At 41.5% G+C, this 20372-nt stretch overlaps 1 pseudogene; it reads left to right on the top strand.

The window, feature by feature from the left end:
• LOC149456515 (uncharacterized) overlaps nt 1–6885 on the top strand; it is a 200096-nt pseudogene extending 193211 nt beyond the window's left edge.
• The last annotated feature ends 13487 nt before the right edge of the window (nt 6886–20372 follow it).

The following is a 20372-nucleotide window of genomic DNA, read 5'->3' as shown; positions in this document are numbered from 1 at the left end:
TTAAGCCCACTTCCTTTTACATTTTTATTTTTCATTTTTATCTGTGGCACTTATTCTTCTTATACTCCTTTATAAATTCGTGGGTAGGGAGGGGAAATAATTCTTTAAACTTTCAAATCTCTGCCCTGTCCCCCTGTTGGTTTTCCTTTTTCTTTTTTTTTTTCCTCTTCTTCCTTCCCTCCTCTCCCTCTCCTTCCCCTTAAGCCTCTCTTCTTCTTTCTGCGAGCCTCTTCCACCTTTTGTACAGTCTCCAGGGGTTCCCCCTTTCACTTACACTCTATTTCTTGGGGGTCAGCACAATAGTTCCTCAAATGCAAGTCAAAGTTCATTCATAATCACTCACCCTCCTCCTATGTCCTCTTCCAGTGAGTGCCTTCTCGCTCAGTTCCTCTGAGGGTCCATTCATGTGGGGGAACTCCCCAGGGTCTCTTCAGACTCCTTGTCCATGTCTCAGTAGTTCTCCTTCCACTTTATTTTAGGCTCAAGGGGTACCAGGGGGATAGGGGGAGAATGTGTCGGCCACCGGCAAGCAGGTCGGCGTTGCTCTCTCTCTGCAAAACGCCGGCCGGCTTCCCGATCTCCCAGTGGTGCCTTGCGGCCGGTCACATGATTGCGCCGGCCCCCTTAATCTCCCAGCGTCCAGGGACTCTCTCTCTGCCAGTCTCCAGCCGCTCCTCTCTCTCCCCTCGCCTGCATCAACCTCTCCTCCACCGGGAGCCGTCAGGCCAGGTAAGTCCCACACCGCAGGGCTCTAACATGCCTCAGGGGGTAGGCTTGGAGGTTTGGGGAGGTCAGACAGCGGAGCTCCGTCCACGAGCTCCTACATTGAGCTCTCCCCTGCCGCCATGTTCAGGCCCCGCCCAGCAGCCCGATCGGCCTGATTGTACCAGGGACTCCCCTTTATCAGGCTTCTGACCTCAACATTTGCTTCTGGCTCCCATGAGTTTTCTTCTGTACCATAGCCCTTCAATTTAAATGAGCACTGAATAGTTCCCTTCTTCTCCTGCAGTCCAAAATTCCTTGGACTTAATATTCCTCGCTGCCATTGACTACTGTAGGTGCTAGTGGACCTGACTCAAGTCCCAGGAATGGATTTAGTCTTGTAAGTTTTAACAAGGATAGATGAAAGACAGAATTAATTTTATATGTTTCAGGGAGTAAAAATTCATAAGCTGCTGGATTAATTTGTCTCTTGACAGCAAATGGACCAATATATCTGGGCCTAACATTTTGGACGGACATTTGACAGCCAGATGGACAGTTGACTAACAGTTGACAGCCAGACTGTGTCATCTTGTTTGAGATCCAAGTCTCCTCTCCACTTTCTATCAACAAAATTTCTCAAAACATCTTCCAGGACAAAAAATACGTAAGCGCAGTACTTTAAAAGGTGGTGCCCTCCCTCCTCAGTTTTTTATTTTTGCTCTGAAAGGATAGGTACACATTCAAAGGAACCTGTATTGGAGCTCTAGGCTGAAGGGTGGTATTGGTGGCTCCCGGTTTTTTTGTACAGTACCTCCTCTTCCCGGTGCGATACCCAGGACCAGACACAGAGTCAGGCCACTAAAAAGAAGTGTGCAGTTTGTGCGGCAAAATTGGGATTAGCTTGGGAAAAGCCCTTATGCCGCAATTGTGTGGATAGCCTAATTAAGGATGAGTCATTTACAGCCTGCCATAGGGTTATCACCTCAATTAACCACTTGCCCTCCAGAGGATTTACCCCCCTTCCTGACCAGGCCATTTTTTGTTGTTCGCCACTGCACTATTTCAATTGGTAATTGTGCGGTCGTGCAATGCTGTACCCAAATTAAATTTATGTCATTTTTTCACACAAATAGAGTTTTCTTTTGGTGGTAGTTGATCACCTCTGCAATTTTAACTTTTTGCGCTTTAAATAAAAAAAGACCGAAAATTTTGAAAAAAAATAATATTTTTCACTTTCAGTTATAAAAAATATCCAATAAACTCAAAGATAGTCATAAATTTAGGCCAAAATGTATTCTGCTACATGTCTTTGGTAAAAGAAATCTCAATACGTGTATATTAATTGGTTTGTATGAAAGTTATAGCATCTACAAACTATGGTATATATATTGGAATTTACGTAGCTTTTATTTTCTGACTGTCTATCACATTTCTTGAGGTGCTAAAGGGCAGGGCAGTACAACCCCCCCCCCCCCAAATGTCCCCTCTTTTGAAAGTAGATACCCCAGGGATTTTGCTGAGAGGCATGTTGAGTCCATGGAACATTTAATTTTTTGCCACAAATGTTTTGGAAATGCCTTTTTTTTTTATCACACAAGGTTGTCACTTTAATGATATATTGCTCATGAATGCCATGTGCGTATGTGGAATAACACCCTAAAATACATTCTACTACTTCTCCCGTGTATGGGGATGCCACATGTGAGAGACTTTTTGGCAGCCTAGCTACATACAGGCCCCCACATCCAATGACCACCTCCAGGCTTTCAAACGGCATATTTCCTCATATCACTTCCTCACTACCTATCACAGTTTCGTAGACCCTAAAATGCCAGGATAATACAAACATCACCCCAAATGACCCCTTTTTGGAAAGTAGACACCCCAAGGAATTTGATAAGAGGCATGGTGAGTATTTTAAAGATATCATTTTTGTCACAGGGTTTTGAAATGAATAAATACATTTTTGTTTTCCTTCTTTGTTTTTCACAAAAATGTGGCAACAATTGAGATCTGCAAAATACTCACCATGCCTCTTAGCAAATACCTTACAGTGTCCTCTTTCAAAAAGGGACTATTTGGAGGGGTTGCTTCTACTATCCTGGCATTTCAGGGCCAATATTAGAAGCTTATGCCACACATCACCCACTCTTGAAGACCAAGCCTTTTCTTACACAGGAGGTCTAGTACTAGAATTACTGCCCTTGATCTGACATTTGCGGTGATACCTCACATGCCTGGTGAAGCCGCTGTTTACATACCGACCCAGGGTCAACTCGCGTAGGGGGGCACGGGTGCTTTTTTTTTTTTTTTTTTTACACTGTCCTTATTTTTTTTTTATCACTTTTATTGCTATCACAGATAAAGTAAAATTTCCCTCTAACTGCAATATGCATTGATAGGTATTCTTTTTTGAGAATTCTGGGGTCTGGTAAACTCTAGATATCCCCTTTGCCCTCAAAATCCAGCGACATACCAGTACATTGCTGATCCATTTTGACCATATATGGCATACAATGAATCAGGTCTGTGGACCAATATGACCAATATGACCGCAATTCATTCTTTTTTGTAATGCCCATATTGAGGGACAGGCCCAAAAAAGTTTTAAATTCAGAAACTGTGATAGGTTTCCATGCAAATTGTCTGGCAAGAGCTGAATTTGGGTGGGTGGCGATGTATTGTTGTGTGTATAAATTGCCTTGGCCCACCATCAATTGATACAAATCTTATGTGAAGAACAGCGGAGGGGCTAAACACTAGTGCTGGCAGCGAATGGGGCAGATCCTGCTAACACTGCATTTTTGGGGACACTATACAAAGGAGGCACTAGTATAGTTCTGTTCATGATAATTATATTGATCTGTACAAATACTAAACTAGCAATGGGGGTGATCAACGACCTATAGCATGAGTGTGATAGTATATGGGCAATGTAACGCTAGCTGACCCTGGCTGAGTGGGCTGCTTATTGACCCTGATGTTACCTGATGTCGCTAGTGGCAGGAATGCAGTGATCAGTGAAAAATGTTATATACTGACACTGTACTAATGGCACTGGCTGGGTGACGGGGCGATCAAAGGGTTACTAGGAGAGATCAAAGGGTTAAATGTGCTACTCTAACGTGTGTGTGTAAAATGTAGTGTTTTTACTCGGTGCCGTGTTCTCTCTTCTCTCTCTGGACCGTCCTGGGGGGCAGCAGGGTGTGCAGGAAAGTTCAAACCCCAAAACAGGAAGCGCCATATGATTACATTGCTTTGCCAAGAGCTGTTGCTCTCCCGCAAAATTTGGGTAAATGGTTGGCAAGTAGTTAAAAAAAAAACCCTTAATTTTTTTTTTCTTCAATTCTCAATATGGTATTTTGTTTTTAACACTTTTTTAATATTTATTTTTTGTTACTACTTTTATCAGAATAGTACAATGTTACCATGTAAAATTGTACAACTGGGGGGGGGGGGGGGTGATCAGGGATTTTTTTTTCTTTTACACTTTGCTTTGCAGGAGAAATAAAGATCATGTCTCCTGCAATAAACCTAACTAATTCATTAACTGTCATGAATGAGTTAGGTTTTTGACAGCTCAAGATAGTGATCTGTGATTGGCTGGAGCTGGCCACTTGGGCCAATGGATCATGTGACAGCTGTGGGCCAATCACAGCTCACTAGGAAGAGAAGCAGAGCTGTTATGAATAAGATTAATTCATAACAGCTTTGCTTACATTGTGATCATGTGATTGCATAGCGATCACATGATCACCGAGTCCCATTCATTTTCATTCATTGTGTTAGTACAGCCAGAGCGACTTACAGTTACGTCACTTTGCCTGTAGCTTCTGCCCGGCCACAGTACATTGTGGGACTTCTAGGCAGCAAATTCTAAAATCCTTTCCTTTGCTGTTTAAAGTCGTAGGTTACCAAATTGTTCCATGATGATGTAGACAACCCCTTAAGGCTATATATGAAACCTTAGAGATAAAGGAGGAGGATGTATGTCTATCTAAGCATTACCTGTTATATATGTATCAGGGTCTACATGCAAAAAAAGACTAGGGTCTTTCCAGTCCATAGTTCCCTGGTTGATACCTTTAAGCTGGAATGGGAAAACCCTGAAAGGAAGCCCTTTTTTTCAGGTAATCTTAAAAGGAGATTTCCTTTTGAGGACGACATATCTCAGCCATGGAACAAAGTTCCAAAGTTGGACGCTTACCCCTTCTGGATTTTCTAAGAGGACAGACTTAGCATTTGAAGGTATGGGGGCCCTAAAGGATTTTATGGATAAAAGGGGAAACCTTAATCTGCAGGGCCTGGGATTCCACCCCTGTTGGCTTTAAGCTGGCTTTATCGGCCACCTGTGTAGCCAGAAATTTGGAGTGCTGGCTTACCCAGTTACAGACACATCTCTCGGCATTGACTTCTAGGCAGCAAATTCTAAAATCCTTTCCTTTGCTGTTTAAAGTCGTAGGTTACCTCGTGGATGCCTCGGCCGAATCAGTTAAGCTAGTGGCGAGGTCTTCAGCCCTGGTGAATTCAGCCAGAAGGGCATTATGGTTAAAGACCTGGGCAGGGGACTCAGCATCCAAATTGCACCTTTGTGTCTTACCCTTTACGGGTGATAACCTTTTTGGTCCAGGTCTCAAGGAGACTCTGGTGCGTACGACAAATAAAAAGAGGGCATATCCAGAGAGTAAGAAGAGATCTTACTCCAGCAGGTTTTTTCTCCAAAACACGCAGGTCCAAATTAAGGATGTTCAGCCCAAGAAACAATGGACAGGGCACAAGAACAAGGGTAAGAGGGGGATCTTATTCAATCCCCCTCAGGGCCCCACCAAGTCTCAATGACTTGAGCATCCGAGTGGGAGGAAGACTAGGGACCTTTCTCCCTCAGTGGACTTCAATATCCTCAAACCTGTACATTCTGGACTTGATAGAAAGAGGGTACAGGCTAGAGTTCGACTCCAGTCCCCCCACAGGTATCTGGTAACCAACCTTCCCAGGGATCGGGAAAAGGCACAGGCTCTGTGTGGCCTAATTGGAGACCTGGTAGATCATCAGGTCCTTACCCAAGTTCCCCGGAACAAGCAGGGGAGCAGGTGTTATTCCCATGTTTTTGTAGCTCAAAAGCCCTCGGGCAAGTTTCACATTATCTTAAACCTGTGACCTCTCAATCAGTCTTTAAGATACAAACACTTCAGGATGGAATCCATCTTCTCTGTAAGGAACATCCTTTACCCAGGTTGTTTCATGGCTATGCTGGATCTGAGGGATGCCTATCTCCACATTCCCATTCAACATGCGTGTCAGAAATACCTAAGAATAGCAGTAAGGATGGGTTCAGAGATCCATCACTGGCAGTGTCGGGCTCTACCTTTTTGGTCTGGCCTCAGCACCAAATTTTTATGAAGGTGCTTGTGGAGGCCTTGACTCCCTTAAGAATGAAGTCTATTATGATCATTCCCTATCTGGACAATCTTTTTTTCATGGCCAGGTCTCGACAACAGTTGACAGAGGTTCTGTAGGTTGCTCAGGACTTCCTTCAGAGTCTGGGGTGGCTTGTAACAGGGACAAATCATGCTTATCTCCCTCACAGAGAGCTACCTGTCTGGGGTACGCAATTTCCTCGGTAGAGAGAGATTTTTTTTCCCGTGAAGTTTCTCAGGATAGATCAGGTGCTGGCAGGGTTGCAGAGCAATTTGTCCATAACAATAAGGGTCATCATGAGGGCAGTGGGTCTCATGACATCATGTTTCCAGCTGTCCACTGGGCAAGATTCCATAAGCTGCCACTGCAGGCTTTTCTTCTGAGGGTTTGGAATGGGAACAGATCTGCTTTGGACCCCATTCAGAATCAAGAGATCCCTTTGGTGGTGGTGGAAGCAATACAATCTAACCAAGGGTCTGGAGTGGAACACACCTTATCCGGTTTTCATTATTACTGATGCCAGCAGCTTTGGTTGGGGAGCCCATCTAGGCAACAGAGCGGCCCAAGGGTCATGGTCCATGGAGTAAGAACCTTGAGGTTGGCAGCGTGGCTACTGAAGAACAACTCCTGAAAGTTCAGGGGTTTTCTGACGGAGTAATTAGGACTTTTGTGAACGGCTGCAAACCATTTACCAGAGCTATTTATACTCAGAAATTTGGACTCTGTTTTGTTCTTTTTGCAGGAGTGCGGAAGGGTTCCTAATCCACCATAGCTAGATGGATTAGGATGGCAATTGTGGAAATGTACAATTTATTTGAGATTCTGCCCCCATTTGTTAATACACACTTAACCTGATACATGTCAGCATACTGGGCAGAAAGAGCCAGTGTCTCGCCAGAACAAATCTGTAAGGCGGCCACCTGGTTCAGCTTTTCTACTTTTGTGAAGTATTATTGACTTGATCTGCTTTCTAGCGAAGATCAGGCATTTGGGCACAAAGGCCTCCAGGCAGTATCCCAGCCCTAATGGATAGGTTCTTGATTATCATCTCAAGGGGTTTGTCCTGGAAGACATTTTGAGAAAACCAGAAAACCAGAGTTAGACTTACAGGTAACTCCTTTTCTATAAGTCTTCCAGGACATCTGGGATTTCCCACCCTAAGACTGAATGGTAATGTACGTTTATGCATAAATGGTTATGTCTTTTAATGTCTTCTTGTGGTTCTTGGGTGAAACTGAAGAGGGAGGCCTGGAGTTCCGCCTTTTAAAGCACTGTGCTTACATGTTTCCTGTCCTGGAGGGAGGAGCTCTACATCTCAAAGGGGCTGTCCTGGAAGACTTATAGGAAAGGAGTTACTGGTAAGGCTAACTCTGTTTTTTTGTTATCTTGCTGGACCTTGGTAATAGCTTCTTGCAACACCTTGTTTTCTGACTGCAAGAATTTCAACCTTCTCTGGACTGTGGGAACAGAATAAACAGGTGAAATCAGGTACAAATGTTGGAAAATATCCATAGTTTGCATAGAATAGGGCCTGCCATGTGGCCAAGTGAACTGCTTTATTGTAAGCAAATTCTGTCAGGGGAAGGAGTGATGCCCAATCATCTAGTGCAAAAGATGAAAAGTCCAAAGGTACTGCTCCAAAGTTTGATTTGTATGTTCAGTCTGGCCATTTGTTTGCAGATGGTAGGCTGAAGATAAACAAGTTTCAATCATTAGTGTTCTGCAAAGATCCCTCCAAAACCTAGATGTAAATTGCACGCCTCAATCTGAAGTGATACTGCCAGGCATCTCATGAAGTCTGACCACTTCTTTGACAAAAATATGTGCAGTCTCTATTGCTGAGGGAGTACCCAACATAGGTATGAAATGAGCCATCTTGGTTGACCTGTCGACTACCACGAAGATGGTAGTACATTTTTCACATGGAGGAAGCTTGACAATAAAATCCATACTGATCATTTCCCAAGACCTTCTGGGAATGGGTAAGGTCCTTAGCAAACCCCAGGATTTTGTTTTTGTCTTTCTTGCTTCGAATGCAAACTCCATAGGTCCTGAAATAATTCTGGTAGTCTGACCGTAAACTAGGCCACCAAAGGGAGCACTGTACAAGTTCTGTTTTGGATACCTCAGAATTTCCCTCAAAAGGATGGCCATGGCATAAACGAAGGATTCTGGAACGTAAATTTGGAGGTACAAACACCTTCTGGTTATGCAGAAATAGACCTCCTTGTTCTTGAAGACAGACATCTTGTGGTAGGTTATCCTTTACAGATGCCTGCTTTATCTGAGTAATAAAATCTGCTAGAAACAGCAAAAAGATTTGGGCTGGTAGAATTGTATCTGATTGACAAGGCACTTCATCTGGGTACATGGGTGATAATGCTTCTGGCTTGCCATTCTTGGAACCTGGCCTAAAAGTTGTGTGGAAAGTTAAGCGAGAGAAAAATAATGCCCACCTAGCTTGACAAGGCCTTAATCACTTGGTCTTTGGAGGTACTCTACATTTTTATGATCCGTGAAGATCTAAATAGGATGAGCTGGCACTTCTAGCAAGTAGCGTCATTCTTCCAGTGTTGACTTAATTGCTTAAAGCTCAGATCCCCCATATCATAATTCTTTTCTGCAGGGCTGAGTTTTGTAGAAAAGAAAGCAATAGGATGTAAGGGGGACTTCACGACCTGGCGCTGTGACAGGATGGCACCTCCTGCATTTTCTGAGGCATCCACCTCAAGAACGTAAGGTGATGCAGGGTCTGGGTGTTGTAGAATTGGTGCTGTGAACAAAGTCTTTAGCTGGTCAAATGCAGCTTGTGCCAAAGATGCCCATTGAAATTTAATATTTTGCTTTGTCAGCTGATTAATGGGAGAAATGATGGCAGAGAAATTCTTAATAAACTTGCGATAGAAATTGGAAAATCCAACAAAGCTCTGCATGTTCTTTCTGTCCTTTGGTACAGGCCATTAAAGGATAGACTTGACTTTCTGGGGGTCCATGGAAATGCCTGAGATAGAAAAAATAAGTCCCAGAGATTGGATTATTTCTTTTTCAAATTCACATTTTTCAGCTTTTGCATATAGTCCATGCTCTTGTAGAGGACCAAGTACCTTTTTTTAAGTGCAGAAGGTGCACCTCTATGGATATTGAGAAGATGAGGATGCCATCAGGATGTAATCAAGATACACAATCATGAACAGATCCAGAAAGTCTCTGAAAATATAGTTTATGAAATTATGAAAGGTTGCTGGTGCATTACACAACCCAAAAGGCATGACTAGATATTTAAAGTGAATCTAATGCAAAAGGCTGTCTTCCATTTGTCCTCCTCATGAATCCTCACTAGGTTGTATGCCCCTCGTAAGTCAAGTTTTGTGAAAACTTTAGCTGTCCTAAAGCGCTGAAAAGTTCAGGAATTATAGGTAATGGACATCTGCTTTTTGTGGTAATTTTATTTAAATCCCTGTAATCAACACAGGGATGAAGGGAGTGACCCTTCTTTTCTACAAAAAAATATACCAGCTTTTGCAGGGGATGTGGAAGGTCAAATTAAGCCTTTCTCCAAGCTCTCATTGATATGTTGGTGGAGAGCTTCTCATATGAAAAAAAAACTATTAGCGGGCAGAGATTAAGTCACAATTATGGTAGAAGACTAGGAATGATTATGCATATAAGTATATATGTAAGTATGTAAATATACAGTATAAACATGAATATGAAAATCTGGGTGCTGTATAGGGCTAGATGGTATAAGACCGATATGATAAATGTAAAAGTCTAAGAGGGCAATAGTTATCTAATACAGCTATAATTCTGGGTACCTGAAGACAAACAAATTAAAGACTATAAAGCTGGGTTCTGGGATTACGGTAAGAAGAATGCTTCTTGGATATTTAGATAAAATCTCTATGGCACATCCAATCTACATCTAGAGTCAGACAGCCATGGAGCCCAATGATCATAGAATTTTAGGTAGCATAAGATGTGCTTTAGCATGCATGTATTCCATATGTAAATAATGGCTGAGTATGGCTATAAGATGGAGTGTGGGGGCTTTGGTGTTTTGCTAGATTCATACAATGGCTAGACGTGCAGCAATTAGTATGTGTGTTATTATGACATGATAATGCATGGGCCATGTATCAAGCCCTAATCCCAGCAAGGCTAGTTGTGGGGTAATGTGACAGTTTATCCTAGTGAGTAGGAACAATAAGGCATGTACTTCATTCCAAAAATTACTAACTCTGAGCAGTTCCACCAAACATGAGACGCTGTGCCTGTGAGGCCACAGTTTCTCCAGCACAGTGGAGAGTGGGTTGAGTATAGACAAGATTGTTTTACAGGTGTGTAGTACCAGTAACGTAGAATCTGTAGGATTGATTCCCAGTGTGATAGGCATTTACAATATTTTAAAGGGTTTCTGATCGCTTGGTGCCAGACACAAACATCTGCCGTGAAATGTAGATTGTGTTCCCATTTATCCATTGTGGGTAGTTTCTGTGAAGCCGATTGGGCTGTTAACAACCTGCATATGTTGGAAATCCCTTTGCATGAGTGAGTGGGTTGATAATAAATATATATATATATATATATGTATATATATGAGCGGAGGTCCATGAATCTATTATTAGCTCTTGAGACAGGAAGTATAGTGCAGAGAGAGGTAACAAAGGTGTGATAGACTTAGGGTGACCATTGGATGTTTGCAGGACAGAACTCCAGACTTTTATTGTCACATTAACTGCTAGTACAGTACACATACCATTTTTATTCAAAAATAATCCTTTTTGCAAAGTAGATAGTCTAAGGTATTTAGTAAGAGGCATTTTAAAGTTGAGTTTTTTAAACGTGTAAATTTTCGTTACAATTTTTTGTAAAATGAAGGAACACTATCACTGGTGTGGCAATGACCAGGGACTCTGCAACTGTTGTGGTGATGAGCATGGACACTTTAACTGGTGTGGCAGGGATCATGGACACTGTAACAGGTGTGGCAAGGAACTGAGACATTGTAACTGGTGTGGCAGTGATCAGGGACACTATAACTGGTGTAACAGTGATTAGTGACACTGTCTGCTGACAGGATGCATCAGCATCAGGCCAATTAAACTTTTGGGATATTTATCTGGTAATTTAAGTAGCAGAGGGGGTTGTTAATCAGTTTCAGCTGCTTTGGTGTTCATGAAATTAACGACAGGTGCACTAGATGGGCAACAATGAGAACTCCAAAAACAGGAATGGTTTTACAGGTGGAGGCCACTGACTTTTTCCCCTACTCATCTTTTCTGACTGTTTTTCACTAGTTTTTCATTTGGCTAGGGTCAGTGTCACTACTGGTAGCATGAGGCAATACCTGGACCCTACAGAGGTTGCACAGGCGTCCAACGTCTCCAGGATGACACATCAATACGTGCCATTGCCAGAAGGTTTGTTGTGTCTCCCAGCACAGTCTCAAGAGCATGGAAGAGATTACAGAAGACAGGCAATTATTCTAGGAGAGCTGGAAAGGGCTGTAGAAGGTCCTTAATCCATCAGCAGGACCGTTATCTGCTCCTTTGTGCAAGGAGTAACAATATGAGCACTGCCAGAGCCCTACAAAATTACTTACAGCAGGCCACTGGTGTGAATGTCTCTGACCAAACAATCAGAAACAGACTTCAACATCCTCTAGTGGGCCCTGTGCTCACTGACCGGCCCTGCAGAACTCAATTAGCATTTTCCATTACACACTAGAATTGGCAGGTGCACCACTGGTGCTCTGTGCTTTTCACAGGTGAGAGCAGGTTCACCCTGTTCAGGGGTCTGCAGAAGCCGTGGAGAACATTATGCAGACTGTAACATTGTTCAGCATGACAGTTTTGATGGTGGGTCAGTGATGAATATGCAGGCAGTTCCTGGAGGATGAAGGAATTGATTCCATTGAATGGTCCCCATGCTTGCCTTACCTAAATCCAATAGAACACCTCTGGAATATCATGTTTCGGTCCATCAGATGCCACAAGGTTGCACCTCAGACTGTCCAGAAGCTCAGTGATGCCCTGGTCCATATCTGGGAGGAAATACCCCAGGACACCATCTGTCATTTCATTAGGAGCATGCCCCGACATTGTCAGGTAAGCATACCAGCACATGGGGCCATACAAACTACTGAGTACCATTTTTGATTTGCTACAATGAAATTTCAGCAAAATGGACTAGCCTGCTGCATCATTTTTTCACTTTGATTTTCAGGGGTCTTTACTTTTCTTTCAGAATCAACATTTTCTATGGGACACTATACTACAAAATACTCCCACAAATGTGGGCCATTTATTTCAAACAAAATTTGTTAATTTCAACGCACAAAAAATTATTTTTCGTAACAAATTCACTCAAGACTATGCTGCAAAAATGAATACACCCAATAAAACTCCTAGGAGCAAAGGTAAATTTTATACAACAAATCCCAATTACCAAGAATTCAACAACAGGTCAGTATAATTATTCATTAAACAGGTGTCTAGCAGACATTTGATTATAAAATGCCATTACTTAACAAAGAAAACCCCTCACCATTTCATGCTGTCAGCAATGACACCACATGGAAGAGAAATGTCTCAAAGCCTGAGAAAGAAAATAATTTATTTACATTAGAAAGATGAAGGCTACAAGAAGATCAGCAAAGTTTTACTTATCAGTCAGAATACTGTAGCAAAAACAATACAAAAATGTAATAAAGCTGAAACTGCAACCATCTCACAAAGACGTCTAGGCCATCCACGGAAGTTACCACCTCGACAGCAGCATCTTATGATGAGAAGGATTGAAGAAAATTACCATGCATGTTCACTGCAGTTAGTAAAGAAGTAGAAAGCCAAACTGGGATGAATGTATCTCGTGGCAGAATACGGCATACACTGCAGAGGAATGGCATGCAAGGGGTGTCGTCCACAAAGGAAGCCTCTCCAAAAGCCCATAGAATTTTCCAGGGCCCATGCTGAAAAAGAAGACTACTGGGACTCTGTACTCTGGAGTGATGAGACCAGGATAAATGTTTTTGAAAATGATAGCTTCAAACCTGTATAGTGTTGCAAAGGTGAGGAGTACAAATGCAGGGTGCCTACAGTGAAAAATGGTGGTGTCAGTGGCCTTCTGTGGGGCTCCATGAATGCTGTTGGGGAGATGAATTTCATTGATGGTATCATGAATTCACAGATGTTCTATTCTATATTGAAAGAGGAGATACTACCGTCACTCCGTGCCCTTTTCATTGTGCACTTTTCCAACATTACAGTGATCCGAAACACACTAAGGCCACTGTTGTATTTCTTAAGAATAACAGGGTGAAAGTGATTCAGTGTCCAAATATGTCTCCTGATCTGAACCCGATCTAAACCCAATCAAACACCTATGGGGGATTTTGAAGAGACAAGACGAGCATCACTCTTCATCCAGCATCCAGGCTCTAAAAGAGGTCCTTCTTGGACAAGATGGAAAAAGATAGATGTTGTAACATGTCGCCAACTTGTTCATTCCATGCCTAGAAGACTTGGTGCTGTCCTTACAAATCATGGAAGTGGTACAAAATACTAGCTGTAGTAGTAAGTTGAGTAAAACTGAAGATTTTGTAATCTAAGTTTATATTATTAACCCTACTTTCATGTAATGAACTAAACCAACATAAAAACACAAACAAGAGGGCACAGACTCCTCGTGCATGACTATTAAAAAATGTAATCAAAATGCTGAGAGACAAAAACATATTCACAAATGCATGAATACAGCAGGCATATATGAAATTGCAACCTTGAAAATCCATCCCGTCTTGGAATCATCTGGTAGGTAGAGCTAATGTGTTTCGGGATTCCAGCTCTATTCCTCAGCTCTTTATAAAAGTAATGATTGAGGAGTCTGCACCCTCTTCTATGCATTTTTCAAATTTCTCTGGAATTTTCCTGATTCATGGAGGCTTGCACCTGAGGAAGCATTACACACTATCTGAAGTACCCTGGTTTGAGCGCTGGAGTGTGTTTAAGAATTGAACTAAACAAATGTACTATTAAAGTCAGTTTTGTCAACATTTTGGAAATTGCTCTTCTGTTCACTGAAATATTGATTCAAATCTTACTTTTCAAAAGGGGTGTACTTATTTATGCTGAGCGTGTGTATATATATATATATATATATATATATATATATATATATATATAGTCACCAGAGCAGTACATCATCACCATGGTGCATAGGCCATAGGGCAGGTGATCAGGGATTTGATACTCATGCCTAAACATTTTTTACCTTAATGCAAGGAATGCATTAAAGTAAAAAATGGTTAGGCTTTATAACCACTTTAATTTTAGTGATAGGTACCCTGCAGGTTCTAGTAATATTTAAAGGTTTCCCCTGGTATTTTATCCACCATTGGAAGTAGTAAAACAGATCTAACATCCTAAACACTAAAACTTCTATGTGATACTTAAGGGAGTTCCTGCTACTAGCAAGGTTTTATATTCCCATAGAACTCTACGTTTAGTGTTCCCTGTGACATACTTAACCATCTCTAAATTGATATAGCAGCCAGTGGGTGACACCACAGCAGGAAAACGAGCTTTGGATGCACCCTAAAGTGTCAGAATCTCCCATTCAGCAGAGAAAAATTGGAGTCACTAAAAGTAAGTGTTCTTATACAGGCTAGCTCTAATTTAGTTGTTTTTGTTTAGCAACAGGCTTGCTTTATTTCTGTAGGAGCCTGATGTTGGCTGAATTGCTGGTTGTGTGTTTGAACTGTAATCTCAAACATGAACTTTTTTTTTCATTTGCTGATACTGTCCCATTTAGTACCAATTTGTCTTCTCTTATATTATACTCAGATTGATCTGCCCTACTCATAAAGAGCAATTAGGTGAAATAAAATGAGTTTTTGCCTTTGGCAAGATGTACACATTTATTCAGCATGGTAATCTCTGGTGAAGGCTTCTAGGAACACATTCTCCATGTTATTACCACTTAGTTTGCATTATTTTTTATAATGTTATATGTCAAGTGACAACTTCTGAATAATATTTGCATGTGATATAAACAGATGTGTGAAGAGATCCTTTAAAATAGCAGTGGATCAAATGAGGAACACATTTAACTGTGAGCATTTTGAATTCAATTTAAACATTGAACTTTACTTAACACTGAATCAATTTAGACATGTTTGTAAGTGCTCTGAAAAACTGAGCAACTATGCAGGTAGTATTTTGCTCCGAAGGAAAAAAAATGTGGTCGTACTATAAGGAATTAGCATTTAAATAATGCATTAGGAAAATAAACAGAGATAGCTGTGGGAAAAATACTTTGCAAGTCTGTGAGCAAAAAATATTAAGATTTTTTTATGTCCATAACTGTCATCCTTAGTTTGCTGCTAAAAGTAAAGAATGTTTCATACTTTCAGGAAAGCAGATATTATGGCTACATTGCTTAAATTTACAAAAGAAGAAATGGAACATGACACATTTGCTACAAGGACAAATGCAACGGTTCACTAGATTCGTTTATAAAAATTCCAGTGTTTACTATTTTTTCATCATTTCTAAATATAAACTAGCTTAAGCGTGATGATTTTCTTTACTCCCATCGACTGAAGATTTTAAAGGGGACTTTCTATATAGAATAGATTGACATAAATGATGGCAGATTATCAGATTTTCCTCCTCTGCCTTGTGAGACCCTGGACAGTGGCCTAGGGCAGTATGAAACTCATTTTGATGTAGGTCAGATCTCAAGCTTACTCTCCTGCATCTCATAATGTAGTTGGTGTAGATATGTCAAAAGAACATTTTTTTTACATAGAAATCACTATAAGATGATAGCACAGTATTTCATGGTCTTGCAGATTCCATCAAACAAAATGACACCAAAGCTTGTAATCCTAAAGAGTTTATCAAGGCAAATAAAAGAAAATCACACATACAGTACGTCTCTTCAATACATTGATACATTTCTCCATGTTTTATCACTTTAAAATTTTGCAAGTAACAAAAAATATCTGTTGATCTTCCAGAAAGGCACTCAGCTTTTAACCACAAGCCTACAGGGCACTTATACCCCCTTCCTGCCCTGGCCAATTTCCAGCTTTCAGCGCTGTTGCGCTTTGAATGACAATTGCGCAGTCATGCAACACTGTAGCCATATGAAATTTTTATCATTTTTTTGTGACAGATAGAGCTTAATTTTGGTGGTATTTAATCAACTCTGGGTTTTTTTTCTTAAACAAACCAAAAACCACTGAAAATGTTGAAAAAAAATGTTTTTTCTTAGTTTTTGTTATAAAATTTTGTAAATAAGTGATTTTTCTCCTTTACTGATATGCGCTAATGAGGCTGCAGCGATGGGCACTGATAGGCTGCACTGATGGACACTGATAGGTGGCACTGATGGGCACTGATGAGGAGCCACTGGTAGGTGGCACTGATGGGCATTGACAGGCATCACTGATGGGCACTGAAAGGCAGTACTGATATATGGCACTGATAGGTGGCACTGATAGGCAGCATTGATAGGCGGCACTGACTGGAACTGATAGGCGGCGCTGACTGGCACTGTTAGGTGGCACTGACAGGCACTGGTAGGCTGCACTGACGGGCACTGATAGGTGGCACTGATGTGCACTGATAGGCAGCATTGACTGGCACTGATAGGCGGCACTGACTGGCAGCACTGATAGGTGGCACTGGTTGACATTGATAGGTGGCACTGACTGGCACTGATGAGTGACACTGAAAGGCAGCTCAGATGGGCACTGATATGTGGCATTGATGTGCACTGGTAGGCACTGATATGTGCCATTGATGTGGCACTGATGAGCACTGGCAGGTGGCACTGATGAGCACTGAGAGCTGGCACTGATGGACACTGACAGGTGGCACTGCTGGGGCTACACTGATCATCAGGGCACACTGATCATCAGTGCTCTGATGATCAGTGTACATGTCCCCTCCGCGGAATTCCGATTACCGTCTCTCCTCTTCTTTCGAGCTGTCAGCGTGACAGCTCAAGAGGAGAGAAATGCCTATAACAGGCATTTCCCTGTTTACATGTGATCAGCTGTAAGTGGACACAGCTGATCACATGACCGAGCCGACATCTTCGGCTCTTTCTGTGGATCGGTGATCCGTTGTGTCCGAGGGACACAGCGCACCGCCAATCGCCGCGCATGCGCGCTCTGGGAGCCACGCATGCACGGCTAGAATGGGAGGATGTCTTATGACATCCTCCCAGAAAGAGAGAACCACCTTGTGTCCGTCATATTACTATATGGCGGGCGGGAGGTGGTTAAACCTTGTGCTGGACTAACAACATAGCATTTTGGCAACTAAGTGGCCCTTCCACTCAACTACATAGTCTTTATCTCTACAACATAATGGTTAATTATTCTGTAGTCCAAAATGAGAACTAGGATTTTTGACATAGCATAGGAAATGTGCAGTGAACACGACAGCTCTTAATTTCTAAAACGAGAAAAATAGTTTTCTTTTCTACTTATCATACGGATATAAAAAAAAGTTTCAATACCAAATGGGAGCACATAAGAGAAGTTTATTTTTAAGGTTACATACATTTTATTCAATCAGTTTTTATTAAAAAATATTTTTCAAAGTACAGAAAAACACGGATAGACCAATAAGGGAGTCACAGTTGCCATGTGAAAAAGAGAATTACAGATAAAAATGGGAAATGGCAGTAAAGATTGGTGTGTGTGTCCGAGCCACACGGGAAGATGGCTGCCTTGAACAGGAGCTCCTCACACACCCTGCTGTAATAGCAACCCAAAGGGACTTCAGGCATCAGAGATAGCTGTGACATAAACAGCAACAGACCTCAGACCAGTAACGCTTACCACCCATGATGACAAAGGGGAAGAAAATCCCCAAGGGACCGAAGAAACTCACAGTTCTTCTCACAGCCTCACACAGCAGACAGCCAAGATGGTGCTGGCTCTAACACACAGGAACAGTCAGAGCTGCAACAGGAAGACATATCACTATCCTCATCAGCCTCTGACATAAACATAGCTGATCCTCTGTCACCAGTGAAGGAAAAGAGCAAGAGACCAGCTTCATCTCCTCTCCTATCACCGTGTACAATGGCTCCTGTAAGTAAAAATAAAACAATTCACACTTCTGCTGAAACAACAGATCTGACTGAAGCAATATATTTAATGGCAGAGCTGCCTGCTTCAGACTCCCCTGTCACACCCATTACAATGAAGCAGATGCTATTGCCCCTTCATAAAGACATACAACCTGATCTTCAAAAATCTGTACATTTTATTAAAAAAAAAAAATTAACCCAAATTGAAGACCGTACAGATGCAGCAGAAAGGAAAATTCAGAAATGTGTTGTAGCACACAATTCCTTGATAGATGCTTATGAGACACAATCACAAAAAATCATAAAAATTTAAGAAAAATGGCTGAAATGGAAGACCGCACAAGGAGGAATAACGTTAAAATCAGAGGGATCCCTGAATCAGTCACTCCGTCAGAGTTATCTATCTACCTGGGTAGACTACTGAAAACACTTCTACCAAACATGTCACAACCTGAGCTCATTATTGATAGAGCCCATAGACTGATGAAACCTAAACATCTGCCAGATATCGTCCCTAGAGACGTTATTGCCAGAATACATTTTTTTCATGCTAAGGAAGCACTCATGATAGATATGAGAAAACTTCCACTCCATATGAAAAATTTGCTATATTTTCGGACATATCAGCCTATACCGCACAAAAACGCAAAGAATTCAAACGCATCACATCAGCTCTAATAACCCACAAAATAAGATATCAGTGGGGATATCCCATAAAAATCTTAGCCAACTTTCAAGAGAAATTAATCCCAATTCTGACCCCTAATGATGGCATAAAAATTCTGGCATCATGGAATATCACTATACTACAGAGCCACAATATATGCATAAAGAAATGCATACCAAAATATATGCAGACTGGGTTACAACCCTGACAACCTGAACACTGGGACTTTTGGTCTCTTTTATCTGTTCCCTATTGGGATGTCTCAGTGCCTACTTCGGCATTAGCAGGGAAGAGTTAGCCCCTATACTTCACAGGTATACTACACACTCCACCAGATAATGAGTCTGCTATGCACACTCATACAAGTTTTTATTTTGTTGATGTTTTCTTATACATCTTACGCTTTTATATTCTTACGAGCTTATTGCATTCTCCTTATCCTCATATTCAGCTAACATTTCTATTGATGGATACCCTTCAGAGCATGGGGGGGGGGGGGTGATCAGTGCTGTGCTTGGTACCTACAACTTATAACTACAATACTAGTTACTGTAGAGCAATTATATAAAATCCAAAAATGGTCATCATAACGTCCTTTAATGTTAAAGGACTTAATAGCCCTTACAAACGCACATCTCTATGGAGAGAATCTTTAAAAAAAAGATCTGATATACTGTGTGTACAAGAAACACACTTTAACAAGACTAACCCACCTACATGCAAACATAGGAAATTCACACAATACTTTTTTTCAAATGCTAATAAAAAAAACAAAGGAGTAATGATTGCAATAAAAGACACAACATCTATACAAATTCAATCAATATTCTCAGACCCACAAGGTATATTATCTTAGTTGCACATATCGACAATTTCTTAAAGACATTGGTAAATGTGTATGCACCAAACAAAGGACATAAAACCTTCTTCCAAAGCTTATCAAACAAAATTAAACTACTAAGACAAGGATCTTTATCATTTGCGGAGATTTTAATGAGGTAATAGATACAAACCTAGACTCGACCAACAAACTACGCAGACAATCACATACTCTAACATAATTTATAGAATCAGAAGATCTATATAATACATGGAGATATCTCCATGATGACGAAAAAGACTATACATTCTTTTCTCACTCCCAAAATTTATACTCACGGACAGGGGCGGACTGACAACTCATGGGGACCCCGGGCAATAGGGGATCATGGGGCCCCTGTGTCCTTGCCCAAACTCAAAAAAGCCTATGAAAAAGGTACCAGGGGCATCTCATGAGGCCCCCTACTGACCCTGGGCCCTTGGGCAGTGCCCGAGTTTCCAAATGGTCAGTCCGCCCCTGCTCACAGATTGATTTATTTTTAACAGATAAAAGATCTTTACAGCAAATATCTAGAACTGAAATTGGCTCCATCACATGTTCAGACCATGCCCCGCTAACATCAGAAATGTTTACAACAGCATACCCCAACAA

Source organism: Staurois parvus, unplaced genomic scaffold (assembly GCF_062004578.1).
Source record: "Staurois parvus isolate SC_StPar_1 unplaced genomic scaffold, SC_StPar_1.0 ptg000361l, whole genome shotgun sequence".
Lineage (NCBI taxonomy): Eukaryota > Metazoa > Chordata > Amphibia > Anura > Ranidae > Staurois > Staurois parvus.
Note: the sequence above shows the minus strand (reverse complement) of the source record. Positions and strands in the feature narration are given on the sequence as shown.